Here is a 26,209-nt window from a genome sequence, read left to right as displayed (position 1 = left end):
GTCGTTTACCCGTGCGATGCGGCGGGAAACATATCACTTAGGTTGGTGAGTTACTGAGTTAGGGCTATGTACGGGGCGGTTCGGTTTTGAGCCATAACCAAAACCAAATTCGCGATGTAGTGGAAAACACAACACCTCTTAGTAATTCTAAGGGTGTGCATGAGAAGGTTCAGTTCAGTTTGTTCATAACTAAAATTTAATTTTCGGTTAAGGTACTTCAAAACCGACGGGGTTACAATTCATGAAGCAGTACTCGTTTTCTATTAGTTTATCAATCCTCTTGTGATATATTGCTTACTATTTCTATTGGAAATTTATTTGAAAAAAAAGAGTTGAGAACACATACATGTTTACAAGACTGCCCAAAAGCTTAAGACAACTAATTTCTTATATTTTCATATTTTTAAATTAATTTATTTCTCTTATTCTTTTAATTTTAATTAGAAAATAAGAAAAATCTGACCATTAAATTAAATTTCAACCTTTCATCATCTACTTACATTTTAAATCAGCTATCGGTTATAAACTTGGGTCATTTTAAATCAGCTATCAGTTATATAACTTGGGTTAGTTATATAACATATAACTTGGGTTAGTTATATAACATATAACTTGGGTTAGTTATATAACTTGGGTCAGGTCAGTTAGGTTTTAGGTTAAAACCAAAAATTAAGACCGAAAACCTTCATGATCTAAAGAATAATCCTTAGTCATCTTATTGGTTTCTTAGCTTCTAGACACTTGAATCTTTTATATGATATAGGTACAGTTGTTTAAAACACAAGACCACCGAAGTAATAAAAAGACCAAAACCATATAACAATCCAAATTTATGTTTGACTACATGCGAGTGTACCTTCTCTTTCAGGAGCTCTTTTCATTTTTTAACAGCAATTTTATTAAAAGCAATAAAACAAAACAGTGGCTAGCAAGCTGCTAGAACCACCTTACACAAGAATCATGGGGTCCCCCCAAAACAAAATACAAACACACTCACAATAAAGAAAGAAAATAAAACAAAGCATCAAATACATGAGACCTATCTCACTCGAGTGAAGTACACCCAAATTGCGTCGAACCCATGAAGCATGAACCATTAAAAGCACTCTGGAGAACGAACGACTTTCAACACCAATAATCAAGACTGAACACAGCTTCTCTCACAAACAAACGACTTTCAACACCAAAAATCAAGATTGGACATCAGATAGGTAATGGTTCTGGGTATCTTACCCCACCGATTACTAATTTTGTCTGTCCATGAGACACAAGTATGACCATTATGCTTGGCTGGTGGAATTCCTGCGACCACTCCTTTCCACACCATTGTCTCTGAAAAGTGAATAAAAAGTCGCATTACATCACAAATACCTCTGTAATAAAAGCATTGTTTTAACTCGTGATCCCAACCGAATACCTCTGTATTAAAAGCAGCGCTAACATTTTTTAGAGGAAAAGGGTAAATTGTTATTCACTGTAAACCAAATTTACCATATTGATCAACTAAAATATATAACTTATAATAATTATAACATACAAAGATTCCTTTTAGTTGAAAAATAATTGCTAACTGAACTTTAAATTCTCATTGTTGCTCAATATGATGAGTAGGTGTCACAATAGCTTTTTGGTATACTTTCCTTACAACAGTAATTCACTGCAACTCTTCTTGTGGATTTTGAGCCTACATCCGTCACATCTTGGGTGTCAATCTTGATGCTTGAAATGGTTGTACTTATGCTTTAAAAAGTTGTACATGTTGATTAAGTGGCAAATGACCATTTTTGCCCTTCTAATATGCATTATATATATAATATATATTACAAAACTTACTACATTTATATCATTTTAAAAATATTAATATACAATAATGATTTTGAAAAATAAGAAAAAAAAAAAACTTCAAACTTGAAAACAGAACTGCAAAACCAGCCGAGTCACCCCACCTGGGAGGTTTGGTTTGGCATTTCTCGAAGACTACTTTTTCAAACTGGGGGATGGGGGTGTATAAAAACCGTTTGAATCTGAACTGCAAAAACCAACTGACTCACCTAACCTGCCTGGTTTGGTTTGGCGTTTTTCGAAGTCTAGTTACCTCTTTAGCATAATTTTGCCAATGCTCCTGGTGTCAAAATGCACGCGGTCTTGCATCTAATTGTAAAAACCTTCTTCGACCCAAATGTCAACTAAAAGATCCATGACATCCTGCAAAAAACAACCGCCAATTAGCAGACACATGCTTGTTAGAAGAAGCACGTATAGAACACAAATAACTTACAGTTAATGGAATCGACTCTGGGAATGGTTCACCAGTTGAGAGCAAATCTTCAAAACTTGTGGTCCAACTATAACATACAGTATAACAAACTGTCAACTGAATTAAACTAACCAACTTTTTATGCAAATATCTTAGTTTTATCGTGCGCTCATTTCTTTTCTTCTCGTATGAAAAAAACGGGACCTACCAACCTAGATAATTTGAAAATTACGCCTTGAAATTGAAAGTCAAATAAAAAAGTCAAACCTCAGAATTGGCCGTCTAAACTTGGTGTGTGATTTTTGAGATCGGTCACCAACCCAATCTCTTCTCATCTCATGCCAAGCCATCTCCCCTATGTGTTACGTAAAAACAAATTTAGTAATAGAAACTTAAAATCAAATAGGCATATTTAGAAAATGGCAAAAGATCAAATACAAATAATCTTAACATACTAAACATACAAATTGAAGGAAAACCCAAAAAGACAAGGTGGCATTTTTGTAATTACCACCAACTATCAAAGTTACAACAAAAAATACCTAAAAAAACACAATTTTTTTTAACATTTTTTATTAAAAAATCGCTACATTTCGTTAGCACAAAAAAAAAAAATATTTTTTTTGGCTGCTACTAAAAGTAGCGATTTTTTAATAAAAAATGTTAAAAAAATAAAATAAAATAATTTGTGTGTTTTTTTTTTTATTTTTTTAGATTTTTTTAGGTTTTTTGGTTGGTTTAGTTTTTAGCGTTTTAGCTTGGGTGGGGGGGGGTTTAGGTTTTTTTTAGGTTTTTGGGGGTGGGGGGTGGGGGGGGGGGTTATGTTTTTTTAGGTTTTTGGGGGGTGGGGGGGGGTTAGGTTTTTTTAGGTTTTTGGGGGGGGGGGTGGGGGGTTTAGGTTTTTTTTGGGGGTGGGGGGAGTGGTTAGGTTTTTTTAGGTATATTTGTAGAGTAACTTCGATAGTTATTGATAATTACAAAAATGCCACCTTGTCTTTTTGAGTTTTCCTTCAATTTGTATGTTTAGTATGTTAAGATTATTTGTACAAGAACTTTACCTTTAGAAAATTTAGAAATAACTGTTTTAGAAATAACTACACAAGGAGTCTAAACTTAGAGTGCCAAAACTCAATAACCAAACAAGGTAGGCCATATTTATATGGCCAGACTCGTGAAACCCAGCATTGTTTTTTACCAAAATGCCCCTGCTAACCCACTCCATTCGTCTGCACATGAAGCTTGAGCTGGGCCTTTAAAGTATGAACCATACAAACATTTAATCCAGACATGTCACAAGCATGTAACCAAACCATGCAAGTCCAATAGAAAATCTGATGCAGCCAGCTCTTGGCGACCAGAAACATGCAGTTTGAAACTTGACCACGATCCAGCTGCATCACAGAATCATACATGGACTTGACATAAATTTTCTGCACCATCTCAGATAACAGATTTCTCGTCTTGTGCATAGGGAGCTCGAAACACAAAATCTGTAGGGACCGAACATAATCTTCTACCCCGAAACACTGCAGGAGACACTTTTGCCTCCAATAGAACCTGTCCCAACCCTGGATGAACTTTACTGGCCTGCTAGACTTCCTGAGACTGGAACTCGGCAGAGAGGGGTATAAAGGTCATTATGAATGTGTAGCTTATGTAGGTGATGTGGCCAGCTCTTGGTACTTCTTAAAACTGCAACGAAGCATAATCCTAGATCCAGCAACATCATCACTAATATGTAGCAAATTCAAAAAGTTGATTAAAAAAAGTTATCATTTGATGCAAGTGCAAAGCGGTTTAGAGTTTTTACCTGATTCGTTGTCGGTTTCGACTTGCGGCGGGTTCAATCGCCTAAGGGGAAGATTGATTTCGATACACCACCTGCTCATTTGCTTATCAAAACATCTGGAAGACTCAGACATGTAATTGAGAGATGAACACATCTACGAACCGGGTAAAGCCATGGCTACAACACACGGATCTGCTATGTACCCTGGATATTGCCCCGCCAAGATGCTACTCGGATCTTCTATGTACCCTCAAAATACAACAATCATCACAGTCTAATGACTATCATCAAGTCAGGGAGATGTAAGTACCCTTCAAATGAACATCACAATTGATGCTCATGCAACCATCATAGCGTTTGAAGCTCAGCTTATGCTTCATAGCTATTTCAAAATTTACAACCTTCTAAAGCATAATGTACAATCTGCAAAGCTTCAGGATTAAAAATAAAACACCGTGTACTATACAATCGATTTTAGGGTTTGCCATTTCATTTTATCCGCCACCATCATCCCCATCAGTTGCTGATCTAATCTGTCAAACAATAAGTTTATTCAAAAAGTTTATTAAAAAAAGTTACCATTTGATGCAAGTGCAAAGCTGTTTAGAGTTTTTACCTGGTTCGTTGTCGGTTTTGACTTGCGGCGGGTTCAATCGCCTAAGGGGAAGATTGATTTCGATACACCACCTGCTCATTTGCTTATCAAAACATCAAACATCTGGAAGACTCAGGCATATAATTGAGAGATGAACACAGCTACAAACCGGGTAAAGCCATGGCTGCAAACACACGGTTGCAGAGTGAGAACTATGCAACCTTGATATTGCCCCGCCAAGATGCTACTCGGGTCTTCTATGTACCCTCAAAATACAATCATCATCACAGTCTATTGTGTTATGTAACCTCGCTTTAAAGCATGATGTACAAGAGTAATTTGCCACTAAACTTAAACAACCTTTAAAGCGTGATGTACAAGTGTTTTAAGCACAAGAAACACATACGTAACCTCACAGGCTCAGCTTATGCATCATAGCCTCAACGCTTTCAATTCAGAAATATTAAGAACACAAGCTCAGCTTATGCATCATAGACTCAACACTTTCAGTTCAGACAGATTAAGAACACAAGCTCAGCTTTTGCATCACAGCCTCAAACACTTTCAGTTCAGACAAATTAAGAACACAAAATCCGGAGTACACAACTCGTTTGTTAAATGAATCCGGAGTACACATGTGACAATCCAAAATTTGAGGTCAGCAACGTCTAACCATCTAATCTAATTCTTTGTTATTCTGCTTCGATGTGTTATACACTCCACGTCTATTTTAGTTAGTTCGTTTTGTCCGCGTTGTTTTATTTAGCTTTGTCTTGGGCCGCAAATCATTGTGTCGTGCTAGCAACCTTTGTAAAACATTTCACTCCGGCCCAAAACAATACAAACGGAGCCCAACCGCTTCCATGTGTAAACAAGATAAGTTGGGCCGATTGGTAGGTCTTGAGTTAATAGAATTCGGCCCACTTGTCTAAGAGTTTGGCCCTAGATGTACTTATACGTAACCCCTCCTTCACATGATGCGCAATCAGAAATTATCAAACCCTAAACCCCTCTAGTGCGTGCGGCAGGAGAAATCACCCTTTTCCCCATCGTGATCACCATCCTTATATCGCTCATATATTCTCGGTTAGTGCATTTAGCTTTGATTTGATTCTTCTAATTGTTCTAGTTATGTATAGCATGATACGCACTTAGGGTACATGTGATCTGAATAAATACATGATAGTGATCTGAATAAATACATGATCGATGGTGTGTATGATGTGATGTTCTTGTATAGATTTCATGATCAGGAATGATAAGCATGCATTGAATTAAATCATGTGTAGATCGGATTTCGAGTAGGATGTTGATGTATGATAAGAAACAGATACGAATGTCACCACTAAATCCAAATAACTTAATGATATTGTTGAACTATGATTATTATAAAAGGATCGATTATAGTGGGCCGCACATGATTGCCGATCATAACCAGATTGTATGTAAAAATTGTTGGCATGTAATATTATATCAAAAGTTGTCAGCCTTTTTCTCTAGAGGCCCAATCAAAGTAAAGGATCAATTTCATTTTATAATATATAGTTGTGTGGTCCAATGGTAGTGTAGATTTATTTAAATAAAAGTAGGCTATGTATTAATTTGATTTGATCACTCAAACCTGATTACATGCTTCAACATGTGAAAGAAATGGGAAAATGTGATCAGCCATGTGGTTACCATGGGATTCGGTCCAATCAGAGATTAGGGGGATCTTTAGATGTTTTGAATATGTTTGAATAATAAGGCAATATGTGATTAACATAATAAATCGGCTGGGTTCATAGATCAGGATGTAAGTTGGGCTCGGGTATGGGCAGCCCAGACACGTCCAATATGGGTTGGGTTGTATTAGCAATGGACTCAACTAAAGATTTTGTTGTGATATGAATTTCATACTGGATAAATGGAGTTTAAATTGGGCCATCCACATCGATTAGCTGGACCGTCTAGACATGGGCCGCGTGTCCACTAATTTCACATATACACTCGGGTTGGGCCTTGCATTGTTGATGGTTTGCACTGATCATGTGTGGGCCGACAACTTGTAGAAAATCACACACTTAGTGGTGTCTTATAATCTGATAAAGAAGTTTGTAAGACTTAATTGTATAAGGATTAATTGTATGTGATATGGAAAGTTATCATGAATTATGTAGTAACTCTCGTAGTATGTGCAATGTGCTAAGTATGTGATTTGGGTGTGTACATGTAAACAAATATATATGAGTCTAATTATCTTGGGTAACTATGTTAGGAAGTGGGTGGCAAACGGTAAATAACGTGACATAGCATACCGAGCAAGCTAAGGTGAGTTCACTACATTCGAGCATGCGTCCCAGTGGTTGGGGACAGTCAGTGGGTATCCCATGGGGGGATAAGTCTTTGGGTAAAAACGGGTATATTGGTTAATATTCTCACCTATCATCTTTTGTAAGTCCCTCATCGGGTATTAGTTAGTAGCGCTACTTAGGTTTGGCACCCTCACACCGCTCCTGTAGAGGACGGAGGTGAACTAATGACCCAGTCTGGCCCAGTACTAGATAGGAGTACGTGGGAAGGGCAGTCTTGTATACAGGAGCCGTCATTGTTCGGAAATGAGATATTAACAATATTACTTGCATTGGTTATTGAACTGTTTTACATACGACGGGTAACAAACGTTTTTCTAAAACTGTGAACTCGCCAGCTTTGTCTGATACACGTGTTACATGCTCGCAGGTCCTTAGGTGCTTGGAAAGCGGGAACTTGCTGGCTGGAGGGCGCGAGTGGTCATGGTTGCCTTGCTGAGTTACTTCATAAACATTTATTTATTCTGATTGTGTGAACCATATACTTTGTTACACGTTAATGCTTCCGCTGAACTTATGGTTTTTGAACAACTTATGTTTGGGAATTTCAGTATTAGTAAGTAATGGAATATTATTTAAACTTGTGATTCAATGTAATTGGTGGCTCATTACTAGTCGTCACACGCCTAACAGGGATACTCCCTAGGTGGTAAATTGGGGGTGTGACAGTTTGGTATCAGAGCCACTGGTTATAGTGAATTTGGTTTTAAAAATGATTTGTAAAACCAGACTATAACTGAACCGACACGATATTGACCATGACACTCAGCTCCAGACAGCAAGGTTCGTCTCCTGTTTACTATTGCATAGCTTAGTTAGTACATATTCGTGATTAGTATCACACCGGAACGCACATATGATGTTACAATATGAATTACTATGCTACCTGTCCATACTATGTGTTTTAAGAGTAGGACTCTTCTTGTGTTTACATGATCTATGTTGTGATATCGACGGTCGTACTGCATGGAGTAGGGGAAACCTTCTAACATGAGTAGGGAGGAACTACGATAAGCATGCAAATCAGGTTATTATTATGGGTGCACACATAATAACAATGTGGGGTGCATGTGAGTCCCAGTAAATCTCGACTAGTGTGAAAAAGGAATCCCGCGTTGTTAGTCAATGTTGTGTTAGAACCTCAAAACTGTGAATACTATGGCAATACTTGACATCTGTTTGAAATAGTCTGTTAATTCGTTACTTCTTCTCATACTCATAGAATCATGAACGGACGTGGTGGAGGTCGTCGTGGTGGACGTAATGGAGGCCGCGGTGGTGGGCGTGGCGAAATTCATATGACCCAAGCTGAGCTAGAAGCATTACTCAACGCCCAGGTGGCTGCAGCCTTGGCAGCTTATCAGGCTGGTATGTCATGTACCAAACATTCTTTTCCTTTGAATCGTGAACTTGGGTCTTACTTATTGGTATATTTTCTCTCGTTAATAGGTCAGCCAGCGCCACAAAACCAGCCTCACCCACCGGTCTGCACTTTTAAAACTTTCATGGATTGCAAGCCACAGACCTTCAGTGGCACTGAAGGGGCTGTGGGACTTATACGCTGGTTCGAAAAGGCGGAGTCGGTGTTTGCGATATGTAACTGCCCAGTCGGGGATAGAGTAAAGTTTGCAGCAGGCACGCTCCAGGATGGTGCCTTGACCTGGTGGAATGCCCAGGTCCAACTGCTAGGTATTGAGGCGGCGAACGCCACTACGTGGGACGATTTTAAAGAACTGTTGAGAGAGGAATACTGCCCTCGGGATGAAATAGCGAAGTTAGAGAATGAGTACTATCATCTGACAACGGTGGGGTCTGAAATCGAGGCGTATGTGAAGCGGTCGTATGAGTTAGCTGATTTGTGTCCGAACTTGTCCCGACCCATGCCACGAAGAATCGAGTTGTTTATTAAGGGGTTACCTCCACGGGTGAAGGGTTTAGTTACAGCAGCGAATCTCAACAACCTGACCCAGATCGTTCGTTTGGCGCATAAAATCACTGATCAGGAGGTGGAGAGCGGGGATCTACCACCACGTATTTCTACTACCACTGCTACTACTACCGTTACTACAGCTACTACTCCTGCCATAGACAGCAAGCGTAAGTGGAACGATACAGACAAGGGGTCCAACTCTGCACAGCCTCAGAAGAAGACGGATACTGGCAGCACCCGCAGTTCCAGTCAGACAGCATCAGTGAATCAGAACGCAAGCAACAAATCAGGGCAGGGATCATACGCAGGGAAGCTACCCTTGTGCAGCAAGTGTAACTATCATCACAAGGGACAGTGTGCTCGTGTTTGTCATCGATGTAATCGACCAGGGCATATGGCTAGGGATTGTAGGGCCACTTTTCCAGCTCAGCAGCAGTCATCACAGCAGTCGGGTAGACAACAGACTCAGCAGAACCAGGGTACTCAGAAGGGGTGTTTTCAGTGTGGGGCTGAGGGGCACTTCAAGCGAGACTGCCCTCAGCTGAAGCAGAACATAGGGGGTAGTAACGGGAACAACAATGCGGGTAATGTCGCGCGTGGGCGCGGGTTTGTGTTGGGAGCTGGTGAAGCACGGAACGACGGCAACGTGGTTACTGGTACGTTTTCAGTGAATGGTGTTATTGCTTCTATTTTATTTGATTCTGGTGCCGACTGGAGTTACGTGTCTTTGGGGTTCAGCTCTCAGTTAGGGTTAAGTCCTACACTTCTCGTAATGAAGCACATAGTAGAAATCGCAAATGGTAAAACAATCGAAGCTACACATGTTCTACTTGGGTGTAAAATCGATCTCCTGGGTCAAGTGTTCGACATTGACTTAATACCTATTACTCTTGGAAGCTTCGACGTGATCGTTGGAATGGACTGGCTGTCCAAGTATCAAGCGGAGATTCTCTGTAAGGAGAAGATCATACGTGTTCCCCTTCCTAGTGGGGAATTTTTATCAGTTCAGGGTCATCGCAGTGGGACCCCAGTTAGTATTGTTTCAGCAATGAAGGCTCAGAAGTATCTGCGTAAGGGCTATCCAGCAATTTTCGCTCTTGTCACTGATTCACAGTCAGAAGAAAGGAAGATTGAAGATCTTCCAGTTGTTCGTGAGTATCCTGATGTATTTCCTGAAGAACTCCCTGGTCTACCTCCACATCGTCAGGTGGAATTCCAGATCGACCTCGCCCCAACGGCAGCCCCGGTTGCTCGCGCTCCTTATCGTCTTGCGCCAGGGGAGTTACAGGAATTGTCAAACCAACTCCAAGAGCTGTTGGATAGGGGTTTCATCCGACCTAGCTCTTCCCCTTGGGGAGCCCCAGTTCTATTTGTGAAGAAGAAGGATGGGTCCTTCCGGATGTGTGTAGATTATCGTGAGCTCAATAAGGTGACGATTAAAAACCGTTATCCTTTGCCTCGTATTGACGACCTGTTTGACCAGCTGCAAGGGTCAAGTTTCTATTCGAAAATCGACTTAAGGTCGGGATATCATCAGGTGCGAGTTAGAGAAGAAGACGTCCCCAAAACAGCGTTTCGGACGCGATATGGTCATTACGAGTTCTTGGTTATGCCATTCGGGTTGACCAACGCACCAGCGGTCTTCATGGATCTCATGAACCGCGTGTGCAAACCATACCTTGATGACTTCGTTATCGTTTTTATCGACGACATTCTAATTTATTCCAAGAGCAAGGAAGATCATGAGCGGCATCTGCGCCTCATTTTAGAACTCCTGAGGAGGGAGCAGCTATACGCAAAATTCTCGAAGTGTGATTTTTGGATACGGGAGGTGCATTTTCTGGGACATATAGTTAACGAATTGGGCATACATGTGGATCCTGCCAAGATCGACGCCATTAGAAATTGGGCGGCACCAAAGAATCCTTCGGAAGTGCGGCAATTTCTCGGTCTAGCAGGGTACTATCGTCGTTTTATTCAGAATTTCTCGAAGATTGCTCAGCCACTCACCTCATTAACACAGAAAAAGGTCGTCTACTCATGGGGAGCGAAACAGGAGGATGCATTCCAACTTTTGAAACAAAAATTATGCAGCGTGCCAATCCTATCTCTACCAGATGGTACCGAGGATTTTGTGGTTTATTGTGATGCTTCAATTCAGGGTCTCGGTTGCGTGTTGATGCAACGCGAGAAGGTGATAGCTTATGCTTCTCGTCAGTTGAAGGTGCACGAGAAAAACTACACGACACACGACTTAGAGTTGGGAGCAGTGGTCTTTGCACTGAAGATTTGGAGGCATTATCTCTACGGCACGAAATGCACCATCTATACTGACCACAAGAGCCTTCAGCATATCTTCGACCAGAGAGAGTTGAATATGCGTCAGCGTCGCTGGGTAGAGTTGTTCAATGATTACGAGTGTGCCATCAAGTATCACCCGGGTAAAGCTAACGTTGTAGCGGATGCTCTTAGCCGCAAGGAACCAAAACCGAAGCGTATTCGTGCCCTACAGCTTACCATTCACTCTGATCTACCTGCTCGGATCCGTACAGCTCAGATTGAAGCGTTAAAGGAAGACAACATCGAAGCTGAAGGATTACGAGGTCTACACAAGAAGAAGTTCGAGCAACGGTCTGACGGTATTTACTACTTCATGGAACGAATATGGGTTCCTTTATTTGGTGATCTTCGGGAGCTTGTGATGGACGAAGCGCACAAGTCACGATATTCTATTCACCCAGGGTCGGATAAGATGTATCAGGACCTCAAGGTTTTGTATTGGTGGCCGAATATGAAAGCTCTCATCGCAACATACGTGAGTAAGTGCTTGACCTGCGCTAGAGTCAAAGCAGAGTACCAGAAACCTTCGGGTCTACTCCAGCAGCCGGAGATACCCATGTGGAAATGGGAACAGATTGCTATGGATTTTGTTACGGGGTTACCAAGAACACAGGCTGGGAACGATACTATATGGGTGATTGTCGACCGTCTCATAAAGTCAGCACATTTCTTAGCAATTAAGGACACAGATAAGTATTCGCAACTCGCAGCAGTGTACCTTAAAGAGGTGGTTTCTAGGCACGGAGTGCCGACTTCTATTATCTCCGACCGAGATCCTCGTTTTACTTCGGAGTTATGGCAGGCTATGCATAAGTCGTTCGGCTCGCATCTCGATATGAGCACGGCCTATCACCCACAAACGGATGGTCAGAGTGAACGCACCATTCAGACGCTAGAGGATATGTTACGGGCATGTGTCATTGACTTTGGAAAGGGGTGGGAGAAGCATTTGCCGTTGGTCGAGTTTTCCTACAATAACAGCTACCACACCAGTATCAAGGCGGCACCATTTGAGGCACTGTACGGGAGGAAGTGCCGTTCACCTCTTTGCTGGGCTGAGGTGGGTGATAGTCAGATCACAGGCCCTGAGATAGTACTCGAAACTTCAGAGAAAATCGTGAAAATCAGAGAACGTATGGCAGCTGCTCGTGATCGTCAGAAAGCCTATGCAGACAAACGTGCCAAGGAGGTCGTGTTTGAAGTGAATGACCGAGTTATGTTGAAAGTCTCACCGTGGAAAGGGGTTGTGCGCTTTGGGAAACGTGGCAAGCTGAATCCACGTTATGTTGGGCCGTTTAAGATTCTGGAGCGTATTGGTAAGGTGGCTTATAGATTGGAGTTACCTACTGAGCTGGGCAATGTTCACGATGTATTCCATGTGTCGCAGTTGAAGAAGTGCTATGCTGACGACCCATTAACGGTACCTTTACAAGAGTTAAAGATCGACGAAAAGCTGCAGTTTGTAGAAGAACCCATCGAGATTATGGACCGTGAAGTCAAGGTGCGTAAACACAGCCGTATTCCTATTGTGAGGGTTCGTTGGAACTCAAGACGTGGACCGGAGTTCACGTGGGAGCGCGAGGATCAGATGAAACTAAAGTACCCTCATCTCTTTCCCAAAGACAATGCGGGATCGAGCAAAACTGATGAATCTCGGGGCGAGATTCCTCTTCAAGTTGGGGATGATGTGACACTTGAGCAAAATCCGCAGCAGTTATAAATTCTCGCTCCATCTCTTCGCGTCTACTTGTCAAATTTCGGGACGAAATTTCCTTCAAGTTGGGGATGATGTGACAATCCAAAATTTGAGGTCAGCAACGTCTAACCATCTAATCTAATTCTTTGTTATTCTGCTTCGATGTGTTATACACTCCACGTCTATTTTAGTTAGTTCGTTTTGTCCGCGTTGTTTTATTTAGCTTTGTCTTGGGCCGCAAATCATTGTGTCGTGCTAGCAACCTTTGTAAAACATTTCACTCCGGCCCAAAACAATACAAACGGAGCCCAACCGCTTCCATGTGTAAACAAGATAAGTTGGGCCGATTGGTAGGTCTTGAGTTAATAGAATTCGGCCCACTTGTCTAAGAGTTTGGCCCTAGATGTACTTATACGTAACCCCTCCTTCACATGATGCGCAATCAGAAATTATCAAACCCTAAACCCCTCTAGTGCGTGCGGCAGGAGAAATCACCCTTTTCCCCATCGTGATCACCATCCTTATATCGCTCATATATTCTCGGTTAGTGCATTTAGCTTTGATTTGATTCTTCTAATTGTTCTAGTTATGTATAGCATGATACGCACTTAGGGTACATGTGATCTGAATAAATACATGATAGTGATCTGAATAAATACATGATCGATGGTGTGTATGATGTGATGTTCTTGTATAGATTTCATGATCAGGAATGATAAGCATGCATTGAATTAAATCATGTGTAGATCGGATTTCGAGTAGGATGTTGATGTATGATAAGAAACAGATACGAATGTCACCACTAAATCCAAATAACTTAATGATATTGTTGAACTATGATTATTATAAAAGGATCGATTATAGTGGGCCGCACATGATTGCCGATCATAACCAGATTGTATGTAAAAATTGTTGGCATGTAATATTATATCAAAAGTTGTCAGCCTTTTTCTCTAGAGGCCCAATCAAAGTAAAGGATCAATTTCATTTTATAATATATAGTTGTGTGGTCCAATGGTAGTGTAGATTTATTTAAATAAAAGTAGGCTATGTATTAATTTGATTTGATCACTCAAACCTGATTACATGCTTCAACATGTGAAAGAAATGGGAAAATGTGATCAGCCATGTGGTTACCATGGGATTCGGTCCAATCAGAGATTAGGGGGATCTTTAGATGTTTTGAATATGTTTGAATAATAAGGCAATATGTGATTAACATAATAAATCGGCTGGGTTCATAGATCAGGATGTAAGTTGGGCTCGGGTATGGGCAGCCCAGACACGTCCAATATGGGTTGGGTTGTATTAGCAATGGACTCAACTAAAGATTTTGTTGTGATATGAATTTCATACTGGATAAATGGAGTTTAAATTGGGCCATCCACATCGATTAGCTGGACCGTCTAGACATGGGCCGCGTGTCCACTAATTTCACATATACACTCGGGTTGGGCCTTGCATTGTTGATGGTTTGCACTGATCATGTGTGGGCCGACAACTTGTAGAAAATCACACACTTAGTGGTGTCTTATAATCTGATAAAGAAGTTTGTAAGACTTAATTGTATAAGGATTAATTGTATGTGATATGGAAAGTTATCATGAATTATGTAGTAACTCTCGTAGTATGTGCAATGTGCTAAGTATGTGATTTGGGTGTGTACATGTAAACAAATATATATGAGTCTAATTATCTTGGGTAACTATGTTAGGAAGTGGGTGGCAAACGGTAAATAACGTGACATAGCATACCGAGCAAGCTAAGGTGAGTTCACTACATTCGAGCATGCGTCCCAGTGGTTGGGGACAGTCAGTGGGTATCCCATGGGGGGATAAGTCTTTGGGTAAAAACGGGTATATTGGTTAATATTCTCACCTATCATCTTTTGTAAGTCCCTCATCGGGTATTAGTTAGTAGCGCTACTTAGGTTTGGCACCCTCACACCGCTCCTGTAGAGGACGGAGGTGAACTAATGACCCAGTCTGGCCCAGTACTAGATAGGAGTACGTGGGAAGGGCAGTCTTGTATACAGGAGCCGTCATTGTTCGGAAATGAGATATTAACAATATTACTTGCATTGGTTATTGAACTGTTTTACATACGACGGGTAACAAACGTTTTTCTAAAACTGTGAACTCGCCAGCTTTGTCTGATACACGTGTTACATGCTCGCAGGTCCTTAGGTGCTTGGAAAGCGGGAACTTGCTGGCTGGAGGGCGCGAGTGGTCATGGTTGCCTTGCTGAGTTACTTCATAAACATTTATTTATTCTGATTGTGTGAACCATATACTTTGTTACACGTTAATGCTTCCGCTGAACTTATGGTTTTTGAACAACTTATGTTTGGGAATTTCAGTATTAGTAAGTAATGGAATATTATTTAAACTTGTGATTCAATGTAATTGGTGGCTCATTACTAGTCGTCACACGCCTAACAGGGATACTCCCTAGGTGGTAAATTGGGGGTGTGACAACACAAAATCTGGAGTACACAACTCCTTTACCACCCACCGGCAACTGTAAAAGCAAAACTGATAGCTTAAGTAGTAAAAACTTTATAGGAGAGCAGTAATAACCAAAAAAACCTTCACTTTATCACTCCATTCACATTATGAGTTCACAAAACATTATCAAAAACACAAAAAACCAACACAGATCTGAAAGTATTACACAGATCTGAAAGTATTACACAGATCTAACATAGATACATTCCAAATCAGTAGAAAACCTGTTTAAAAAAGCTTGTAACACATAAAATCTAACAGTGTATAAACATAAACTACAGAAAAACCAAAAAAAAAAAAAAACAAAAAAAAAACGGTAGATCAGCTAGAAAAAAGTCATTATTGAGATGGAAACCAAGTATTATAACAGATCTGCTAGAAAAAAGTAACAGATCTGAATCTATTTCACAGATCCAGTAGAAACAACATACCGAGAAGTTGAACCCAGTAGATCTGATGTTGGAATCGCCGGAGAAAGAAACCCTAAAATTTCACAGATCTAAGTCAAATAACACACAAAAAATGCCGATAACGTTAAAAAGACGGTACCTGAGAAGAAGGATGGGGGCGGATCTAGTGAAATCGCCGGTGAAATCCGTCGCATGCAGACACCGCGTCTGGTGGGAGAGAGAGAGAGAGAACAAGAATGGGGGCGGATGTGAATGAAATGAATTTAGGGTTTAGGGCATGTTTGGCTTAACTTATTGCTGACTTTTCCAAAAGTCCTTTTGGCAAAAATAAGTCAGGAAATCCTGACTTTTGCCTTCAAAAAAGGACTTTTGCCCTTAAAATGGAAAGCCAAACACTTCTCAAAAGGACTTTTACCCCTTCAAAAGTCCTTTTTTTCTTCAAAATAAGGAACCCCAAACACCCACTTAGATTGAGTGAAAGAAAGTTTATATTGGATCCATTTGAATAAAACGGGTCAAAGAGATCCGGTTAGGATGCTCCGCGTGTTGAAGGATTTTTCAACACCTTTATGCTTTAAAGGTTGTATATTGTGCTTAAAATGGTTGTACAATGGCAAATGACCATTCTTGCCCTTCCTATATGCTTATTAAAGTAGTGTAGATATATATATATATATATATATATATATATATATATATATATATATATATATATATATATAGGGGACCGCTAAAATGAAAACCACCTCCAGTTGTAAGAACCGTGAGAACTTTTTAATCCAGGGCGAGTTGGACCAAAATTTTTTTTGATAAACATAGATGCGTATATTATAAACACATTTGTAAAAGAAAAATTCAAAAAAAAAAAATGTCGTGTGTATAGTTTTGAGCACCACAAGTTTGTGTTTACGGGTACCGTAAATTTTAAATAAAATTTACGGTACCGGTAAACACAAACTTGTGGTGCTCAAAACTACACACACGACATTTTTTTTTGAATTTTTCTTTTACAAATGTGTTTATAATACACGCATCAATGTTTATGAAAAAAAATTGGTTCACCTCGCCCCGTACGGTGTAGTTCTCACGGTTCTTACAACTGGAGGTGGTTTTCATTTTAGCGGTCCCCTATATATATATATATATATATATGTATATATATATATATATATATATATATATATATATATATATATATATATATATATATATATATATATTCATATACATATTAAGATTTTCGCGATTTGAACAATTTGGTTGGTGACTCTTTATTATGTCTACTTATTCACAATATATATCTACGAGTTGCGCTTCGTAATATACATGCATAAGTATGGACATATTCGGTATATATATATATATATATATATATTGTAATTCACATATTACGTTATTTCACACACATATATATTATATTTAAACATTTAATATACCAAATAACTCATTAAGTCAATTCACGCATATTTCTCATATTTATCACAAATTTTCACAAATAACGCGATTTATGATCTAGTTTACCGTTTCTACTGCACAAAAGTTTAATCATAGCATCATTTCATATTATCATGAAATCACTTAACAAATCACATTATACATACTCATATTCACATATCAATCTGTGTCACACAAAATTCACTATTAAACATCTCGTTTTCGCGTATATTGAAATATGCGTATTTTACCGTTTCGGGCGTCACGTATGACCAATCAATCACCAAAAATACTTAATATAAGTTAAAATACTTATATTTATCATAAAATATCAGTTTATAGTCAGATTCAAAATAGTTTTGCAAAAATAACCTAAAAACCTATTTTTACCGTTTTTAACGCATAGTTTCGCACCGAACTTTACCATAACCATCCCAAATTATCTTGACTTGATATTTTAAAATAACACATGTTATCTACTGATCAAAACAATATACTCATGATAATTACGGTCTCACGTATAACACAAAAATCATGCAAATTTCACCCGAATTGCTACTTTTCAAGCTACATGTACAACATGCAAAGCTACCAAGTTTATGAAATAATTTTTATAACTTCAAAATACATCATATAACTTTGTTTTACATATTTATATTCTGATTTGTATGAATATTTATCATACCGTAACAATTCCATTTTATTATGATCATTAAATCATCCTACAAGCCTATGTACAAGCACTTTATGCACATTTACTTCACACTCATCATACAAGATTAATCAATCTTATTCTTACATTTATTATAACATATGACTTTTCCATATTTACATTCTTGATCAATCATTCAACAATCATTGAAGATCATCAAACACATGCATCATATATATACTAACATTTATGAACATGCATCAACTTACAAATTTACATACACACGTACAAATTTTTGGCCATATACATACATGTATATAAATTTCAAAAATTCCATTTTACTTGTATTTACTTCAAATCACAAGACTTTGTTATGACATCTTTCATAAAAAATTCTATTTTGATTTAAACATCCATACTTTTAGGATCAAAATCATTGTTTAATCAAAACTCAATCTTTAACATACATGCAGGTGGGTTTTCGGCCATGTATACCCATATATCAACATTATTTCAAATTGTAGGTCCCCTAAACCGTGCGGATCATCACAGAATCGTCGATCCAACCTAGAGTGCGGAATCCTCTAGATCAGATTTCACAAAGAAGTGTAGAAAACAGAAATTCCTTCAAACCCAATCTTTATTGATTATCTTCGTAATGATTACTATCAATCAAGATCCTAATTCGTCCAAGCCGTTGTCTTTCACGAATTCTCTCCAAGTGATTAAGGTGATTAGAAGATTAACCTAAACCCTAATGCTAAGCTTTGTTTATATAGGACAAAGCTTTGCATATGGGCTAGGTCTTGGGCAAGGCCCATTTCGCAAACCCTCCCCCATATGTGGGTTTGGTTTGGCCCAATCACTCTTAATTCACTATTACAAACTATTACAAAGCTAAACCCGCTAACTGTTTATCGTTTTACTAATTACAAGATATCCAAAGACCAAATCTAAGCTGTTGTCACAAAACATGCACCAACAAACTCCCCCTTGACAATAGCTCTCAAAGGTAACTTCAGTCTTCAGAATCTCACAGTCTTTTGGTCTTTGGATAGCTTCAGCTTTAACAGCTTCTGTCAGCAACAGACTCCCCCTAAGCTGATGCATCCAATCACCAAATCTTCTGTTGGTGCACTACGTCTATTGACTTCGTCTTGTATCATGTATTAGATTAAGATAGGATAGAATATTGTGTGCATGAGGTTCGAGAAACGAAATGTGATGAATTAGCATTGAGGTCCGCTTTTATTGACATTGTACATAAAAGCGAACCACATTGTCTAAACAGGTTCGCTTTTAGGACAAGTACACATAAGCGAACCAGAACTTCTATAAATAGGTGCATGGTTAGTTCATTTGGCACGGTCCTGATTGTGTAACGAAGTGCTGCCGATTTGCTTCCAGGTTGTAAACATTGTCAGAATTAATACAAGAAGCATTATATTTAGTTTGAGCGTCTGATTCATCGATTCCGCCTTTGAATTAGATAAACGACTCTTCTGATCGACTCATTCAGGGTCAACGAAGATCCAACAAGTGGTATTAGAGCTCAGGAGGAAGAGTTCAGCTCAAATTTGATCCTTTTTCTATCTTCTACACCTTCTTTTTCTATTCGGACAAGTTTCCACGGTTAAAATCGGACGAATTTTTCACAGGACATGTATTAGTAGACATTAACAAACCCTTGAAAGTTTCGAGTTAAAACTCGGATTAAAAATGGTCAAAATTGGTTAAAAACTGAGGTCCGCTTTTACGGTTAATCGGAGATCCGCTCGAATTAACATGTTTGGTCCGCTTTTGTGACTCTGGTCCGCTCCAAAAACATTTGAGATCCGCTTTTAGTGACATTTGAGATCTGCTTTTAATGACAGTTGAAATCCGCTTTTAGTGACAAGTCTGGTCCGCTCGAACAGACATCAACTGGTCCACTTTTTAGTGACACTTTCTGGTCCGCTTTTAAGACAATAACTGGTCCGCTCAAACGACTTCAATCTGGTCCGCTCGAGTAGTTCATTTAGTTAGACATTCGCTTATTTGGTCCAATCGAGATTCGTCTATTCGGTCAAATTGGTGGTTCGCTCATTTGTCCAATTTGGTTTCGCTCATACGTTCAATCTGATTTTCGTCAAAGTGTCAAGATTTTTCCACGACAATCGAGTGTTAGTATATTTCAAATTACTTGATATTGTTTGAACTGATTAAGTTTGTTTGTTTGCTTCCAGGTTATTGATTTTCAGGTGATCAAAAATGTCGAACAACGGTGAAGAATTCTACAATACATTCTACAACGCGTTCACTTCCGAATCGTCAGATAGAAGATCTGAGTTGAAAGAATATTCAAAAGAGATTTCGGATAATTTGAAGTTCGAAAACATGTACGGAAGCCAACAGAAGCCACCAAAGTTGATGAAAGTCGAAGATTATAATTGGTGGAAAAACAGATTTGAAGGATGGGTGAAAGCTTTCGCTCCTGAAAGCTGGTTAAAGTTAGTAACTGAATATCAAGCACCAGAGAAAGCAGGAGGAGAGTTAATCGAGGAGAAAGATTTTTCAGAAAAAGATGTAAAGAATGTTGTTGCTGAATACAGAATGATAACGTTGATCAAACAGTCGGTGAGAGAGGATATTATCTCATTGCTTGAACAAGAAAAAACTTCAAAGAAATTGTGGGAAGCATTGGAGAGAAAGTGTATTGGGAGTAATGAGATTGTCAAAAACAAGAAGAAGTTGTTGCGTAGAGAGTTTGATTTATTCAGCTGTATGAAAAATGAATCTATTTGTAAAATGCTAGAGAGATTCGGACATCTAAAAATGGAATTGACCAGACATGGAATCAATTATGATGAAGATTTGATGGTGGATAAATTGTTTGATTCATTGCCAAATGATCAAGAATGGCAATATTTCGCTCTTATGCTGAAGAATACAATCAAGCCAGATGAGTTAAAGATTGATTTGCTGATTGAAAGGCTTGAAAGTCATGAATTGGAGTTAAAGAGATCTAAAGTCAACAGTCCAGCTTATCAGCAGAATGTGGAGCTTTATTACAGAGGAAATATACCAAATGCTGGTTCTCCAAAAACAGCATTTTCTGCAGAAAGTTCGAACTCAGTTAACAATGAAAGTCTTCACAGTGGTTTTCACAGTGGTTCTTCTTCAAACACTTCAGACCAATCTGCTTCAAAGAATGCATTTCAGTGTAATATCGCAATCGATTTGAAGAATGGGCAGAACTTCAGTGAAGAGTCAGCAAAACAACAGATGGTTTTCTTGGCATCTGTACTGGAATCATATGAAGGCCTCGTCGCAGGGAAGATTGGAAATACCAATTTGACAAAAGAAAAGTATGATCAAATAGACCCCGAGGAGATGGAACTGATGGATATCAGATGGTGCATGGCCAGTGCAGTTCGCCGAGCACAGCGGTTCATGGAGATTACGGGGAGGAAGTCAATTGGAGGGCCATCTACCAAACTGGGTTTTGATAAATCCAAAGTGACATGTTTCAAATGCAAACAAAAAGGTCACTTCAAGCGCGATTGCAGAAATTCGTATGTTGCTGATGATTCTGAAAACCCGTTCAACGAAGATTATTACAAGAAAGCAATTTACCATCAAAATAAGTCTGAACCACCAAGGTTGAAACAACAGGAAGAAAAATCAAGGGCTCTTGCAGTCATTTATTATGATGAAGGTTATGACTGGAGCAAAGAAGTTCTTCAAGAACAAGATGCTGTTGGTTATGCATTTGTTGCAAAAGATGATCATGATACCTGGTGGAGAAGAGACAGTGCAAGATGGGAGATTGACAAACTGTATGAACCACTTCAAGAAGCACAGAGAGCCAAGAGATGGAATGAAGAGTTGGAGTGTTACTTGGACCCACAGGGTAATCCAGTGGTAGATCCGTCAAAAGTTGATTTTGATGCTGTAACCAATGTGTTTCCAAGTGAGCGTACTTTCAACACAAAGAGGCTTTCTGATAAAAGCTATCTGCCAGAGTTGATGAACAAGTTGAGAGAAGTTTTTGAAGCAAGTCTACCGAAGGTGGTAGAGATGAAGAAGAGAAAAGAAGAAGAGTTGAAGAAGATGATTGAAGAGGTAAAGACTGTTGCAAAGCTTGCTGGTGAAGAGAATCAACAAGTTGAGGAAGAACAGAAGCCGAAAGAGATGGAAGAAAAAGTTGAGAAGATACAGGAGACAAAGGCAGCTGAGCACGCCGAGGTGTCAATCACTGAGGTAATAAAATCTTCTGAACTATCAAATGTTGAATTGGTTGTAGAAAAGGAAAACAAGTGCAGGAATTGCATTGAAAAGTGCAAAGCCTGTACTGAAAAAGAAGAAATAATAAAAACAAAAGATAATGAAATGAATAAACTTGAAAATGCTTTAAATTTGAAAGGTAAAGAAAGGATTGACACAGAACAAAGTTTAAAATTAAAAGTTGAGAAATTAATACAGAATGTCATGATTTTGAAAAAGAAAATAAGGTTTTGAAAGAAAAATGAGACACAAAATGTGTTGATTGCATTGAGAAAGAATCTATGTTTCTGGAGTTACAAAAACAGTATGATTCTTTAAAATGGTCAAGTCAGAGAGTACAAGAAGCATATGATACTTTGAAGAGCCAAGTCAAAAGTTTTGATCAAAGATTGTCTGAAACTTTAACAACCAAAGAAATGTATGAAAGACAGTTTAAAGAAAAGCAAATTGAATTAAACAAGCGTGTTGATGAAATTGCTAATCTTAAACAAATCTTGGCTGAAAAAGAAAAGATTGTTACAAAACTTCAAAGTTATCATAACTCTTCGTACATTCTCGAACGTATTTTCAATATCACACCAGATCACAAAGATACTAATGATTGTATAAAGGGTATTGGTTCAGAATATCATCAGGTACCACCACCATTGAGAGACAATTATACTTTTTATGATGAGGAAAAGGTGGCAAAGGGTTTAAACATAGCTGACCAATTACCTGAAAGTATCGATGTGATTTACACTAAAACTGCTGATGCTAATGATTCAGAGGTGGTGAGTAAGGTAGTTGATAGTGTTTTGAAAGATGAGTCTACAAAAGGTAAGTCTGAATCACAGGATGAAGATGAAGGAAATCTTTATGATGGTTATCTGAAAGACACAAAATCCGAGAAGAATTTGAATGATGATTCAAAAGGATTGGTTTATACCATGATTGGATCTGACAAACTATTCTTAGATGTTGTTTTCCCGATTCAGAATGTGATTTCAGAGAAAACTGACAAAGTTTTCAAGATGGTTGAAAATTGAGAAGTGTGAAATGTCGAAGTTTGCTGGTAAAGGTTTCAAAGGGTCTTATAACAAACCTGGTTCTAAGAAGAAAAACATGAAATCTGGTTTGGGGTATAAGAAGAAACATAATCGAAACAGAACTGAAAGGTCCAATTTTCAGAAAAAAATGACTTTTGTTCAAGGAAAAAGCTTTACCGAAGAAGAAAAACTCAAAATTGGAAAACAATCTAATGCAGAGTTTGAGGCCATGAAAAAGAAACAACAACAGCCAAAAGATGTGTCAAAGAAAGTGTGTTTTAAATGTGATCAAATTGGACACGTTGTACGGAAGTGTCAAAATCCAAAGTCTGTTGATGTTGAAAAACAGAAATCTGGGAATGAGAAACCAAGGTCAACCAGATTTGATTCGAGACAAACTTGGAAGTTTAACACAAACAAGTTTGCTTCAAATCAAAATTGGAAATCAAACCCGAACAGGTTCAATTCTGGACAGACCTGGAACTCTCACACACCCAGATTGAGAACGACACAGAGTCAGAGAACATCAGTTGGTGTGACAAAACCTCGAGAGATTTGGAAACCTAAAAATGTTGTTCAAACTCAAAAGGTTCAGAAAGAAACAAATTTTTACAAAAGAGGTACTCTGGAAGGTCAAGTGTGGTCGATTAAGAAACGTGTTGATTTGATAAAAGATGAGAAACAGAAACAAATTTGGAAACCAAAACCTGAAAGAATAAGTTCAACTTCTGAGGTGAAAACGTCTGAGGATTCAGTTTTGGTTGCCTATGATGCAAATTTTCCACCGCTCAAGGCTGAAAATTTTAAAATTCAGGTTGCTAGAATCAAGGTTACACCTAAGGCTGCTGAGGCCTGGGTGGACACCATGTTTGATTAAGTGGTTGGAATTGCCGGAGCTTCCTTTATCGCGAAGCATGAATCGGCATCTATCTTTATTGATTAAAATTTTTATGTCAAATTGTTTGAGTAGTTGATAAAGTTTGAATGTGCAGGTGCTAAATGCTGATGAAGATTGTGAGAATGTTGCACAGGAAGAGGTTAAAGATCCCTGGTTTTGGTCAGACAGGGAGTTTGTTTGTTGTTTTGTATAAGTTTGTTTTGTGTTTGATGATTGCTGTTTGTTTGTTGGTTGTTTGTTTGTTTGGTTGATGATTGTGATGTTTGATGTTAGTTTACTTTAAATAAGTGGTGATGGACTACGCCGAAACCCTCACGGCTGAAGAAGCATGATTACTGTCACAGATTGAGAAACGGTTTTCTAACTGTCAAAATCAATGGGTTGTAAATCATGGGGGTACGTTATATTTTCTGCAAAACAGAGCATGAGATGCAGAAAATGGATGGCGAGACAAAGCTATCAGTATCGGTTTGTCAAAATTTCTTTAATGATTTTGCATTTTAGGGGGAGATATATTGTCAAAAAATACAAAAACATTAGAAAATTTGAAAAAGCCAAAAACATGATAAAATTCAAAAATTTGAGTTTTGCGTAAAAAGAGGAAATGATAGTACATCAGTAGACAGTTACGGTATGCTAAAGAATTGTAATGATTAAATAGCGTTAAACAGTCTCACTGATGATATGTCGATAGGTTTTTATACACTTAGTAAACTTTTTCGGGATATAAACCTAAAATTCAAACTTGCTTATTTCGTGGGGAACACTACTTGGATATATAGGTAACCCCTGAAATCTCGTTTGAAAGGTCCCATATTCTGAGATACTAGGTCTTTATACTCAGTGATATTTGGGGTATTATTCCGGGACTTCTGCTGTATGGAAGTACTGACCTAGTCCCCGAATAATACTTTCTGCAAAATGCTTGAAACACAGCATCACCCTCAGCAAGCTGATGAAACAATAAAATTGATAGTCGCTGCTGTTGTAATGCTAAAAGATCCTCTAAAGGGGACACACCAAAAGTCGAGCCGTCATCTCTCTGCTGAACGGAAGTTCTGACCTGAGCTCTAACGGTTTCGCATCTAACCCCTTACAGATATCATCTGTGGTATACTCACCTGTAAGACTGAATATCTGGGATTTGGATACGGGAGTATATTCAAGAGGTGGGACACATGAATAAGTTTAAGTTCTTAAAACATCTAAATCGTATCCTGAATCAGTTGAAATTTGTATGAAAATTTAAGTGGATCAGTATATCGACAATCTAAGTGAATTGTTTAATTCTTAATGTGTATCTAAGCACAACGGTACTTGTGACTTGTCAAAAACTGATATGATCCTCTGACGCATACTCAAACAAAAATATTATTTGTAAATATGTTTGTACATATTTCTTTACAGCTTTATATTTTCAGAAAATACAAAAAATATTTTAATTTCTGCTTTATTTTCGACAACCGATGTCTGAGTTGCCGAGTTTCAAAATCTAAGTAAGCTGATTGTGTTTCTGAAAATAAAACAAGTTCATTAATTTGAAACTTGAAATTTCTAGAAAACTTCAAAAACAAATTTATGATATCTTCAAGGTCATTAACTTGAACTTGAATGATAATTTGTGGGGGAGTTGGATTCTTTATTTTGTCAAAATCTGTAAAGATTGTTGATAGGAGAAGTGATATAGAGAATTGAATAGTGCCAGATTACGGTTTCTGGTTGATGATTTTAAAATGTTGTTACTTATACAGTGGTTGAGTAACTGCAGAATTGCAGGAAAAATCCAGACTACGATCCCGAGAGCAGAGACTAAGGGGGAGTCTGAAGACGAGCTCAAACAAATCAAAAGTGTGCAAAGAGCCAGATATCATTTCTGAAAGAGCTTGTAGCTGAAAAGCAAGGTGTCGATCTCTAAAAGCACGGAAGCTTGACGAGAGGGGGAGCCTACTGATGATGAAGTTGTAAAGATGATCAAAGAGAAAGATTGAAGGATACTTATATTGTTACAATCAGAACAAGTTGGCAAAGATGATCAAGACCTAAGAGGTGGCATAAC

General features: G+C 38.5%; 1 long non-coding RNA gene across 2 annotated transcripts; it reads right to left on the bottom strand.

Annotated features, from left to right (window-relative positions):
* Positions 1-1,192: 1,192 nt before the first annotated feature.
* On the bottom strand, positions 1,193-2,632 carry LOC110864158. 2 transcript variants are annotated; one of them, XR_004861092.1, is made up of 4 exons: positions 2,525-2,632; positions 2,279-2,345; positions 2,096-2,205; positions 1,193-1,332 (listed from the first exon to the last, which is right to left on the bottom strand). It is a non-coding gene; the product is annotated as an uncharacterized LOC110864158 (long non-coding RNA). The 2 variants fall into 2 exon arrangements; XR_002549679.2 differs by lacking the exon at positions 1,193-1,332 and having other exon boundaries at positions 1,955-2,205; positions 2,525-2,631.
* Positions 2,633-26,209: the final 23,577 nt, after the last annotated feature.

Source organism: Helianthus annuus, chromosome 6 (assembly GCF_002127325.2).
Source record: "Helianthus annuus cultivar XRQ/B chromosome 6, HanXRQr2.0-SUNRISE, whole genome shotgun sequence".
Taxonomy (NCBI): domain Eukaryota; kingdom Viridiplantae; phylum Streptophyta; class Magnoliopsida; order Asterales; family Asteraceae; genus Helianthus; species Helianthus annuus.
The sequence above is the reverse complement of the archived record's forward strand: the minus strand, read 5'-3'. Positions and strand labels throughout refer to the sequence as shown.